Source organism: Electrona antarctica (genome assembly GCF_951216825.1).
Source record: "Electrona antarctica genome assembly, chromosome: 6".
Lineage (NCBI taxonomy): Eukaryota > Metazoa > Chordata > Actinopteri > Myctophiformes > Myctophidae > Electrona > Electrona antarctica.
This window is the reverse complement of record NC_136811.1, coordinates 41882603-41893395: the sequence shown is the minus strand read 5'-3', so window position 1 is coordinate 41893395 and position 10793 is coordinate 41882603. Positions and strand designations below refer to the sequence as shown.

Below are 10793 nucleotides of genomic sequence, written 5' to 3'. Positions count from 1 at the left end.
GTGTGTGTGTGTGTGTGTGTGTGTGTGTGTGAGAGAGAGAGATTATCATCAAACAAATCGTCTTAAGAATATATATTTTTATTTTCTTCACCTTTTCTCTCCCCCCAAAGTGGGTCATGTGCTCTTTCTTTCTTCTCACTTCCTCCCCCACCTCTATTTCTCCTGCAGGGAGGATGGAAACGTGAGTATCAGTTGAACTCTGATTAGGCAACAATGTTGAGATCATCTGGAGTGCTTTGGAGTGGTGCGGCTGAGGGAGGTTTAAGGGGAGGGGTATGGGGTTATTCTGGCTGTGCAGAATATGGAGGTGGACCCCAGGATGGGGGGTGCGAATGGGGGCCTTCGCATGTCGAGGTGGAGGGATAGGGGAAGAAGGGAGGCACGGCCAAAGCAAACAGACGGAGCTCCGAGTTTCGTTCTGGCCCCGATCACTGATTACTTCCAGCTATGTGTGAAAGAATGCTACTGTTGAGCGGCCAGCAGCAGCACCCCCACTGCACCCCCCAAATGTGAACCCCACACCCTCGATATGGACTGGCACACTCCCCCTGCCGCTCCTCTTCACCTCTCGCTCGCTCTTTTCACGCCCCCACACCTCTTCTTTTTCTCGGTCTCTTCTCTCTCTCCCCTCTCTCACTCCCTTGCAAGACTTCTTTCGCCGTCATTTCTCTGTGTGTTGTTGAATGACTGCAGCAGAGCCCATGGGTTGTGTGTGTGTGTGGGGCCTCCAGGCTTTTTGTGATTTAATGGTGGGGAATGGATGTAGTTAATGAAAGGGCTTCCTTGCATGCGGTCTGCTCCTCTCTATAGGTGGAATCAGGTGAGGAAGTGTGCATGTCAACAGCTCAAAAAATGACCCACCTTGTTATTTTCCAACAAGAAAATCACGCTGGCTGCAGCAGCACCCCTCCTCCTGTCAGTACTTGAATTCCCACAACCTCCTGTTTATTTCATTTCAGCAATTATTTTATTGCCGGTTTTACAGTTTGACTGCAATTCCCAGGATGCCTGGCTCTTCTGACTCGAGAGTGCTTTCTGGCGATTCACGGCTCAGTAGGCCAGAGTTAATGATTGTCAATTTAAACTCCTTGGCCTCCTATCACCATTGCCTTTTGCATCTTTATTCCATAGCAGATTTTCCTTCATGTACCCCACCACCCTGCCCGCCCCGCCCCAATACCCCACAGCACCCCACCCCATGGCCCACCCCACCCGAAGTGCGTCCCCTGTTGGTTCAGATGATAATCTGCTCCACGGCGCATGTGTCAGGGGGAAGGAATGCTAATCTGGAAGAGTCGCGGACTGCAAAGTCGGAGCTTTTTTGGCTGCCAGTTTTCCACTGCGCTGTACTTTCCATGTGGAACTGCTCCAGAGTGGCCAGGCTGCAGAAGGAATTCCCGGCCGAGGGAACCGAGGTGTTGACAGATTCCAGATCGCTCAACTGGCCAATCGCCCCACAACCCCCCCCCCCCCCCCCCCCCCCCCCCCATTAAAGGTCAGAACTTGATTAGATGATTGCAATGGCAGATCTTCGCTAATCTATTTAGATCGCCGTCGATGCTCTTTCAGCTTGATACAGAGGTCTTGAAACTGCTGATATATTGAATTATTGATGTCATGTCTTAAAATTAAAAATTACATCAGATTTTCACATTTGTAAAGGGAACCGCATTCACGGAATGCTTGTGTTATTGAGCATACTACCTCATGGGAACATGTCCTTTCAACTCATTCCAGCTATATTCCATTTCTTTCTCATTCTTTCTTTTTTTAAGAAGATTTTGTTTTCATTTTCAGTTCAGTCCAAGTGGCCGCAGTCTGTTAGATCTGGTCCTGCAGAGCTTTGACTCTTAACTAAGGGAAAGTGTGTCATATCTAGTTTTTATTATCATTTTAACAACCTGCTTTCCAGCAAACTGACATCCTGTCCCTGGCCCTCACTTTTCTACTTTTATCCTTTGCGCTCACCCTGTCCACGTGCTCACTACATCCTCAGAGCTGTGAGAACATCATTTGGGGGGGAAAGGCAGATTTCTTTTAAAAACGTTTCACAGGTTTAGCTCCTACTTTGTTGCACGAGGGACCAAAGGGCCAGGCGTCCAGGAGAGGGACTCGCAGCGTCTGTTCGTCCTCCAGCAGCCTTGGATGCCTCTTTTACAAGCGGCTGAACCTAAGCCTGGATGGGTCTGCAAACCGGTCCCTGACTCTGGGCTTTGGACTGGGACGTCACTGAGGCTGCAGCCAGACGTGATCTCCATCACCAGAACAGGGAGAACATGGGTAGGTTTTTATTCCCCCAACCCCCAGCTGTTTCCACGTGACACATGGTGAAGCCGCCCGCGCTGAACATGTTTTCTAGGGGCCCTGTGCTATATGTGCCATACCTGTTTCCGCTTCTGTGTCCATTTACCATAGCTTCCCCCGGAACCCCCCGGTAACCACTGGACTTAGAGGACCCAGTATAGAGCCCTTGGGGAGTTTGGAGGGTTTAATCCGATACTGCACCAATCATGCAAAGCTAATTTGAAACTGCACCAGAACCGGAAATGGGTATACGCCACCTTTGGGAAATCCGGGACTACAGTTATGATCACTATTTGTGTGTAGGTTTCCACTCTCCTCTGTAGCAGGCACCAATATCCTGCTTAAAAAACGGAATAGGCCTCTGTAGGACACCTATAAGGAATAGGCCTCTGTAGGACACCTATAGAGGCCTATTGGCCTCTGTGGGACACCTATAAGGAATAGGCCTCTGTAGGACACCTATAAGGAATCACTCATGATCTGATGGCAACCCCAAGGCAGCAGAGTATAGTCTGCAGTATAACAACCCACGACCTGCAGACCTCCCTGAAGTTCAAAGCAGGCCCTTCTTATTTTTCACTTTTGGTCTATAATGTCTTCCAAAAGGCATCAATAGCAAGGCTTAGCAAGGCAGACGTGAAAACATTTTGCCTCCTACTTCACCCCAGGGCCAATACACAAGCACCGTTAGGAGCCAACTACCTGGCTCTGCTCCAGCACTACGCCCCCCTTTCCTTTAAACCAACCCCGCCCCCTTATATCCAGTCTCCATGCCATCTCCGGGGCGCTTTTCCAACCAAAGATCATTAAGATGTTGTTTTAGCTGAGCTCATCAAAATTGTTGTAATTCAATTTGTCTTTTCCTGTTGCTAAAGGGGGGGAGGGGGGGGGGGGGGGAGTTCACAGCCATTAACACAGCGTTAAGGCTTGATTCATACTTGGCTGGCGTGCACCGAAAAATTGCAGATCTACAAGCTCACAGAGTATTCCGCTGTGGCGTGTTTGCGAGCTTGTCGATCTGCTGCTGTTGGTGTGCGACGCCAGCGTGCAACTAGGTATAACGACGCTTTTACAAGGCCTTAAACTCCTGCTCAGTACATTATGCATAAAGTTACACCAAATAAACATGCGAAGGTTATGGTTTGGCAGCGGTAGCCGGCGTAACAGCAACAACACGATCCTCCAGAAGGTTTTGCCGGTTTACTATTTCAGAGAATCTCCATAAATGTGCCATCACACCTGGGTGTACATACTCCACTGTATTATGCACCCGCTTGAAGTTAACCCATTTTGACCTGATTTCGAAAACACAGGACATGATGTTAAGTCCAAAGTGCCTAGGGACTCTGCAAGGCAGGGGCGTCCTACTCCCTGAGCCAGGCTTGCACTTGACCGCATACCTAAGGATGGAAGACTTGAGCACTGTGATGTCGAGACAGCTGGACAGACACTTCACAGGGGTTGTCAAGTGGGGTCCTACTTTCACCAACGTTTCGCTGATTTAACCCCACATCTCCAGTAGGCTCAGCAGTGCATTCTGTAGCAGACGAGTGGCGCGCTATGAGCTTGTAGATCTGCTATTTTTAGCTAATAGCTAAAGCATAACATAATGCTAACACCAAAAGGGGTTCCCGCCCAAAATGGGTTAATGGAGCCAGCCACACACTGTAGATTTTTAGTTTGCAGTGAAATAAGTGTTAGCTTCATGTCGTTAAATTTTGCGCTTGAGTTTGTTTTGCTGACAAAAAAAAAGAGGAAAGAAAATCCATCCCCAGGATGAATATGTATACATATAAAATCTTTCCTGGCTATAGCATAGTCGTATTTATAGAAATTGTTGAAATAAATGAGTCATTTCTGAGTCATTTCTGACTCTTTTGACGGTTAAATCTGAAAAACTTGCAAGGCACAGCCAGTTCTGGCCCTTCCTGCTTATCGGACAATAATTTGACAGTAGCAGTAAAATGATGGCGGTGATGTCATTCTCGACTTTGCTCACTTTATATTCAGGCCTGTCTTCTCTGTCTCTGTTGACCTGGCAAGAGTTAGACCTTTTCAACGAGAGAGAAAGAAAAAAAAAACACTGTGAAAAGAAAAATGAATATGTGAATTCCTTGCAGCAGATCAGAGTTTGGTCGGTCATGCAGGGGTGATGTCACCACTGGTGGTGCTGATGTCTGCCAGCATTAGTCATCCGGGTTTATTTTAGATGCGATGATGTCATCTTTGCCCTGCGAATCACGGTGACGTTGACCTTATGAGAGAGGAAGGACAGTGTCTATCAATGTGCTGGTGATGGTACATGTTATTCCTTGTGTGTGTGTGTGTTTGGGGGTTGGGGGTATTGAGTTTGCGTCTATAGAAGCATGAGTAACATATTGTCTGTGTGCATGCACGGGCCAGTCGGACCTTGTGCGAACAGTGTGACAGTGTGGTGTATAGCGATAGGGTGAAGTGTATCGCCCGCCCACAGGTCTGTGTCCCACTCACAACAGGCTGCTGATAGGTTTTCCTGTGATTAGGAACGCAGCTGTTGGCGTCCGCCAGAGGAAGGAGGCCATGTTGACTCAGGGCCCTATGGGGCCCGACGTGTTTTCTTTCGCTTGTTTTCAGGGGGCCGGGCAGCTGGAGCAGTGAGGGTGACAGAAACTCACTCCGTTTCTCGGGCTGTCCGGGTCCTTTATTTGAGCTGGTTTGTGTCATCCCTGCCAGAGAAAACCTTCCTGAAGCGCAGAGTGGGGCCCCGAAACGAAGGATAAACACCGTCCCCTCCAATCACAATACGCCCCTCCCTCCCACTGCTTATTTTGCAGAGGGATCGAATTCAAATTTTGTCCTATTAACATTTCAAAGCATGATCAAATCACAAAATACCGCGAGCGGCAGAGCGCTCCCGCCCACCCGCCCACTCCCCCTCCTCCTCCACTATAAGCGAAAATGGCTGCACCTTGTTTGAAAGTGAAACCGTGGAACCTGATCGCCGGAGGAAATCTAATTTCGTGTAGCTTTTTGTTCCCAATCTCCCCGCTCGTCTATTACCGTGATTCAATTTGGACTTTTCGGAGCGCCTTTGACATCACAGAGACACACTGCGAGTCCTCTGAAGTTTACACAACTGCCCGGAGTAGGCTCCATCTTAAATAGTGGGCCCTCATCCAACGTATATATTATTCTAACTTTCTTACTGCCACGAGACAGTGCCTCCTCTGTGCTTTAAGAGTCCATAGATGGCCCTCCCCATCTACGCTCGGCATTACTTTACTGCTGAAGCAGGGTATCTAATGGTGCCCAGGAAGCCCACGCTTATTTACTAATGAAAACAAAGTTCTGCTTCCAGCTCTGTCATATGTCTTGCACTTTTCAGTTACCCCATAAACACCCATTAATACGCTGTCCAGCTATATTTTCACTAAAGTGTCAACTCCCTATTCGTTGTTTCGTGTGTGTGTGTGTGTCCCCTTTCTTTTTTTGCTGCCTCCTGCAGAAGTAAAACATAACCGAATTCATTAGTCCAACAGTTTTACGGCTCGCTGCATTACGGTTTTCAGACCAATACCGTCGCAAGGTCTCGGATTAAGTGTGTATAAACCCCTGGACGAGCGGTATGAAGTGTGCGTAATGGAGAGAGATGCCAACGAGTAAGACGTTGCCGTCCAGGAGTCAGAAGTGTCCAGCGCCTGACACGCTACGCTGTGTTGCAGACACAGACTGTTCTCGTATTTGTCATGGCTTTTTAGCATGGTTGTCACTGGCCAGATCTACGCTGCTGCGTGACGCTCGGTGCCAGATTCATAGGGGCGTTCAGGGGCCTGTTGTTCATGAGCTCAGTAATTGTTATAGCAGAGGGGTTTTGTTTTAAATATTTTTTGACATTTTATTTATAGTCTTATAGTGAAAACCTGACCTCTTATGTAATACATTCTTTATGGGGCACAGTCGCCTCACCCATTTGATTTTTTTTTGTGTGGGGGGGGGGGTTTAGGAACCGAAAAGCCATTTCTTAATGTATTTCATGTGTTTAAAGATGATTACCAAAATCTCCTTTAATGCGGTGTAGCACGGGTGTGAGTTTCCTTTCTCTGCACTTCTCAGCTTGCAAATGAAACGGCTGTGTCTGTAAGTGCGCCATGGTAATGATATCTGCGGTGAGGTTTTTCAAAAGAATTGTCCAACGGTACAGGATTTTTCCGCATTTAGATCCATGGGTCGCTCTCACGCTATGAAAAACACAAGGGCCATTAGCATTGGCCCCAGGTGTATGTGTGCTTAAGAGAGAAAGAACAAAAAAAAGGCCTACCATGTGTACACACAGATGTCATGTCATATAACTCTACTCCATGTAGTATATTTGTGAAAAGCAATGTGGGGACAGCCTGTCACGAGGCCGTCACAGCAACCTCACAGAGACGTGTCTCTTTTCCATTGGACCGGAGGACAAGCTCTTATTTAGCGCTAATATAAGTCACCTCTGCTTATAGTTGTTATACAGAGTCGTATGAGAGAGTAGTCTGTGTGAGGTTCCCATCGAAAAACCCGCAAACCCTTAATCTGTAATCCGTCGCACGTCAGCCCTGCCAAGGCCCCTGGCGTACGTCGCAGACAAGCGTACATACATTCAGCCCCCCCTGCCTCCTGAAACCACCACAAACAAACCATCGCGCACTGATGGCATTCAAAGTACGCCACGTTGAATCAAACAATATTTGCCCTGAGGGCTAGACGTATAATTTCATTGTACCGCTATGGTCTTAAAGGGCGGGTGGCGGAGAGGGTGATGCCGTCAGCGAGTATACTGAACCCCCCCGACACAATCTCCACACTCTGTGTGTGTGTGTGTGTGTGTGTGTGTGTGTGTGTGTGTGTGTGTGTGTGTGTGTGTGTGTGTGTGTGTGTGTGTGTGTGTGTGTGTGTGTGTGTGTGTGTGTGTGTGTGTGTGTGTGTGTGCGCGCGCGCGCTTGCGCATCCGTGCATGCGTGCGTGCGTCTGTGCGTGTATGTGTAGTGTGCGTGTGTGAGAGAGAGTGTGTGTGAGATATGCCACACGTCTTTGGCTCCACGGTCTGACATACTTAAGCCACAGCTCCGTCATCACTGCGAGTTATCAGGGCAGACTGTGTGTCTTTCGGGGTCTGTGGAGACACCAGAAATAACCGCCTATGCTCTCATACATCCTTCTCTAAATGTTGACAAATGAAGATACAAGGACTATTTTTTCTTTCTTTCTTCTTCTTCTTCAGACATGTTTGCCCGCGGCTTGTGTGGCGTGCGACAATCCTGTAACTCTTAGAAGGAGAAGGAGCACCACTGTCTCGCCCCAGGCAGGCTAACTCACCGCCCTGAGGGCCAATAGAGAGTTCAAGTCACCCACAGACGGCTGGAGAGACAGAGAGGGTGGGGGGGTGAATGAGTCTGACGCAGACGGACAGACAGGAAGACATAGTTGTTCCACTCACCCTGTCATTTTCTTTGTCTCATTACCCTTTTGTCAGAAACCAAAAGCCTCCTCTTAATGTGAGCATGTTTTCTTTTCCATGTTTGCCTTTGGAATTGCTTATATTACCCCAAAATGGTAGCTGGGTGTGTGTGCTGTGCAAGATTCCCATCATCTGTGTAATTTAGTCCCCTGGCACTCACTAGCCATCCCTACCACGGTGACACGTCAAGAGGGAAGGGGGGGGGGGGGGGGGGGGGGCTTGGGGAGGTTTTGTTCTGTCTGGTTCACCAAAATAGAAGACTGGTGAATCAAATTGAAGACTTTCAGTCCACAAAAACGCCCCCGATGCCTGCTGAAATCACCCCTTCAGCCCCCGCGGCCCAAGTGGGAAACAGCGGCTGGTGACGGACGGGGGCATCATGGCCAGGCTGGACACAAAGACATTTTAGAAAGGCACATTTTAGACTAACTGACCAGAACCCGGAGCCTTTGTTGTGGGCCGGAATTGGGCAGAAACGGTGACGTCTGTTACGAGCAAACGAATGCCCCGCAGCTATACATAGTCAAGATGCCCGACTTCACGTCAACAACTTCGGTACCACATCTGTGCGACTTGCCCTTTTTCTGCCTTTGTCCTGCGTCAGCTTGTCCCGCTAACGTGAACCAGGTGGCTCAAGCCTTATTTCTGTTCTACTACGAAAATCTAAAATTAGATCACTTCGTCTTTTCAGGAAAATGTTTTTTTTTTTCTTCTTGTTTACATTTGATTGGCCATTGAAAATGGTGACTTCACAACTGTAACTTGTTATGGGTTGTGTTTTTTCCCTCGCTTGTTTGTGTGGTCTTCAGTTTGGATTAGGGTGTATTTACATACACAGCCATGGCCATTTTTAGCTGCGTGCAACAGCTTTCCCACTCACACTAACCATGAGCCAGCGGACTCCATTAACTGACGTCAGCGTAGAGGGGCCCCACAGACATTTGTGGTGTGTGTGTGTGGGGGGTTGTATGTCTGTTTGTGACCACGTACATGCGCGTGCATGCGCGCGCGTGTGTGTGTGTGTGTGTGTGTGTGTGTGTGTGTGTGTGTGTGTGTGTGTGTGTGCATGCGTGCGTGGGATGGGAGACAGGGTTTTCCTTCTGGAGTTCCTGTCTTACTCACTGCCTGGCTCACTGTGGCTAGGTCACCACTGAGTTCGACCAGAGGGTAGTAAATAGAAGGAGCCATATGACCCAGAAAGCACTTGGACATCAGTTCAATCACTTATCTCTACAATCCCAGGACTTGATGATGTTTCTCATGCATTCCCTATATAGCATAATGACCCCTGTGAACCAGCTGTAAGGTCCAGACAAATCAGACATATGGCTTCTGGCATATATTTCTTACTGGTCATTTCCATCAGAATGTTGCAGTGCTAATAGCACAGAGGGCACACTTACACTAAAGGTTACACAGAGGGGGAATTCCAGCTAAGCTTATCAGTCAGAAATGTAAGTAAGACAGTAAGATATTATGGCTAAAAGGACAACACAAAAAGGTCCTGGGGACTTGTTTCCATTGTGGTCCTATGTATTCAGTTAATCAACATCAGCATAAAAATTAACACAATAATACGTGTCATCAACAAATAAAAACTATCATTAAAATCCTCATAGGCTGCTCACATTTGGGTTCACAATCCTGTGTCCAAGTCATAGACCGTGACGTATGCGGAAGTATGCGGAAGTGCCGTTTACTCCTGCGCTGTGCTCTTGACGTCACTCACTTCACCTCTGCGTTTTCAACCGAGCTTCTACACTTTCCGTTTCCGTGCTGCGTTTCCGTTTCCGGTCTGCGCCGGCAGCTTCTGTTTCTCACATCCGCCATTAGGCACGCTGTGACTAATGGCGTCTTAAAACAGTATGGGCTGTATTTTGCTTTGTCTTAAGTAACAGGTCTTATTACTTAACTTAAGACCTGGAGGCGTGATCAATGCCATTTGGCTATTCTGAGTGGCCAAAGAGCATTGACCGCACGCCTCCATGTCTTAAGTTAAGTAATAAGACCTGGTACTTAAGACACGCAAAATACAGCCCTATTTCTCTTCAGAAGCCTTTTGTATTGTCGACACAGCATAACCTCAGAAATGATCCCAGAATGCACCCTGTTGTGTTCAGTCACTGCGGATATATCGCTCACATTACGACAAAACGGGAGCATTCAAAACGCTCTGCAGACTTCCTCCTTTTCTTTAGTTTATCCCTTTTGTTCAATCACCCGTTGCATTTTCTTGGATGTGCAGCCGTGCACCTCCTGACCACACTTTAATTTTACAATTAATGACATACTAATTACCCTGCATGTGTGTGATGTGCGGGCGGCTGCAACTAGATGTGAAGGGCCACGTTATAGCGGGCCGAACCTCTAGTTATGTATATTATAAGGATAAAAAGGGGAAAAAAAGCAGGAGTGAATGACACCTCCTTACAATGGGAATTGACCATTTACCTTCCCTTGTGGTCTCCTGATTTTGATTGATTTTGATTTATTTATTTTGTCAGGTCAATTTTGAAAGTGACCATTGACTAGTGATACACATCCTTTAATGGATGGTGTCAGGGCATTTCACATTTTGGTACAATGAGAATCTTCCCATGAGTGGAATTATCGCATTGCCGTTCTTCATATAGGCCTATTATGTTTGGATTTGAGAACAGATTTATATCCTGCTGGATTCAACGTCATACCACCCCTCAGGCCAGCGTTCACACCAATGACACGCTATGTTGTACATTGTTATGAGGTACTAGGTAGTGCTGTCATCTTTACCCTTTACTTTTTATCTTGGCCATTAAAATAACACCGTTTCCTGTGCTAGTGTCGAAATGAAACTTTTGCTTTATGCATATGAACTGCTTAATATGTATTAAATCCACTGAATAACCCATTTGAATAATGTCCCATGCTCAAGATACTCATCAGGTTTCTTAACTCTTTGAGAGTTTCAAGGATTTCTATATAGTTTTTAGACTTCTCTATGGCAGAATGGCGTTTTTGAATGATTTATTGAAAA

General features: G+C 47.3%; 1 protein-coding gene across 2 annotated transcripts in view; it reads left to right on the top strand.

The window, feature by feature from the left end:
- Window positions 1-283: 283 nt before the first annotated feature.
- The window catches only part of adcy3a (adenylate cyclase 3a), a 79832-nt gene continuing 69322 nt past the window's right edge, over window positions 284-10793 (top strand). Inside the window, exons 1-2 of one of the 2 annotated variants that reach the window (XM_079504116.1) lie at window positions 284-792; window positions 903-2280. The gene's annotated coding sequence lies outside the window, so the exon portion shown is untranslated. Of the gene's footprint in view, window positions 2281-10793 lie in introns of both variants that reach the window. The other variant, XM_079504115.1, reaches the window with a different exon arrangement.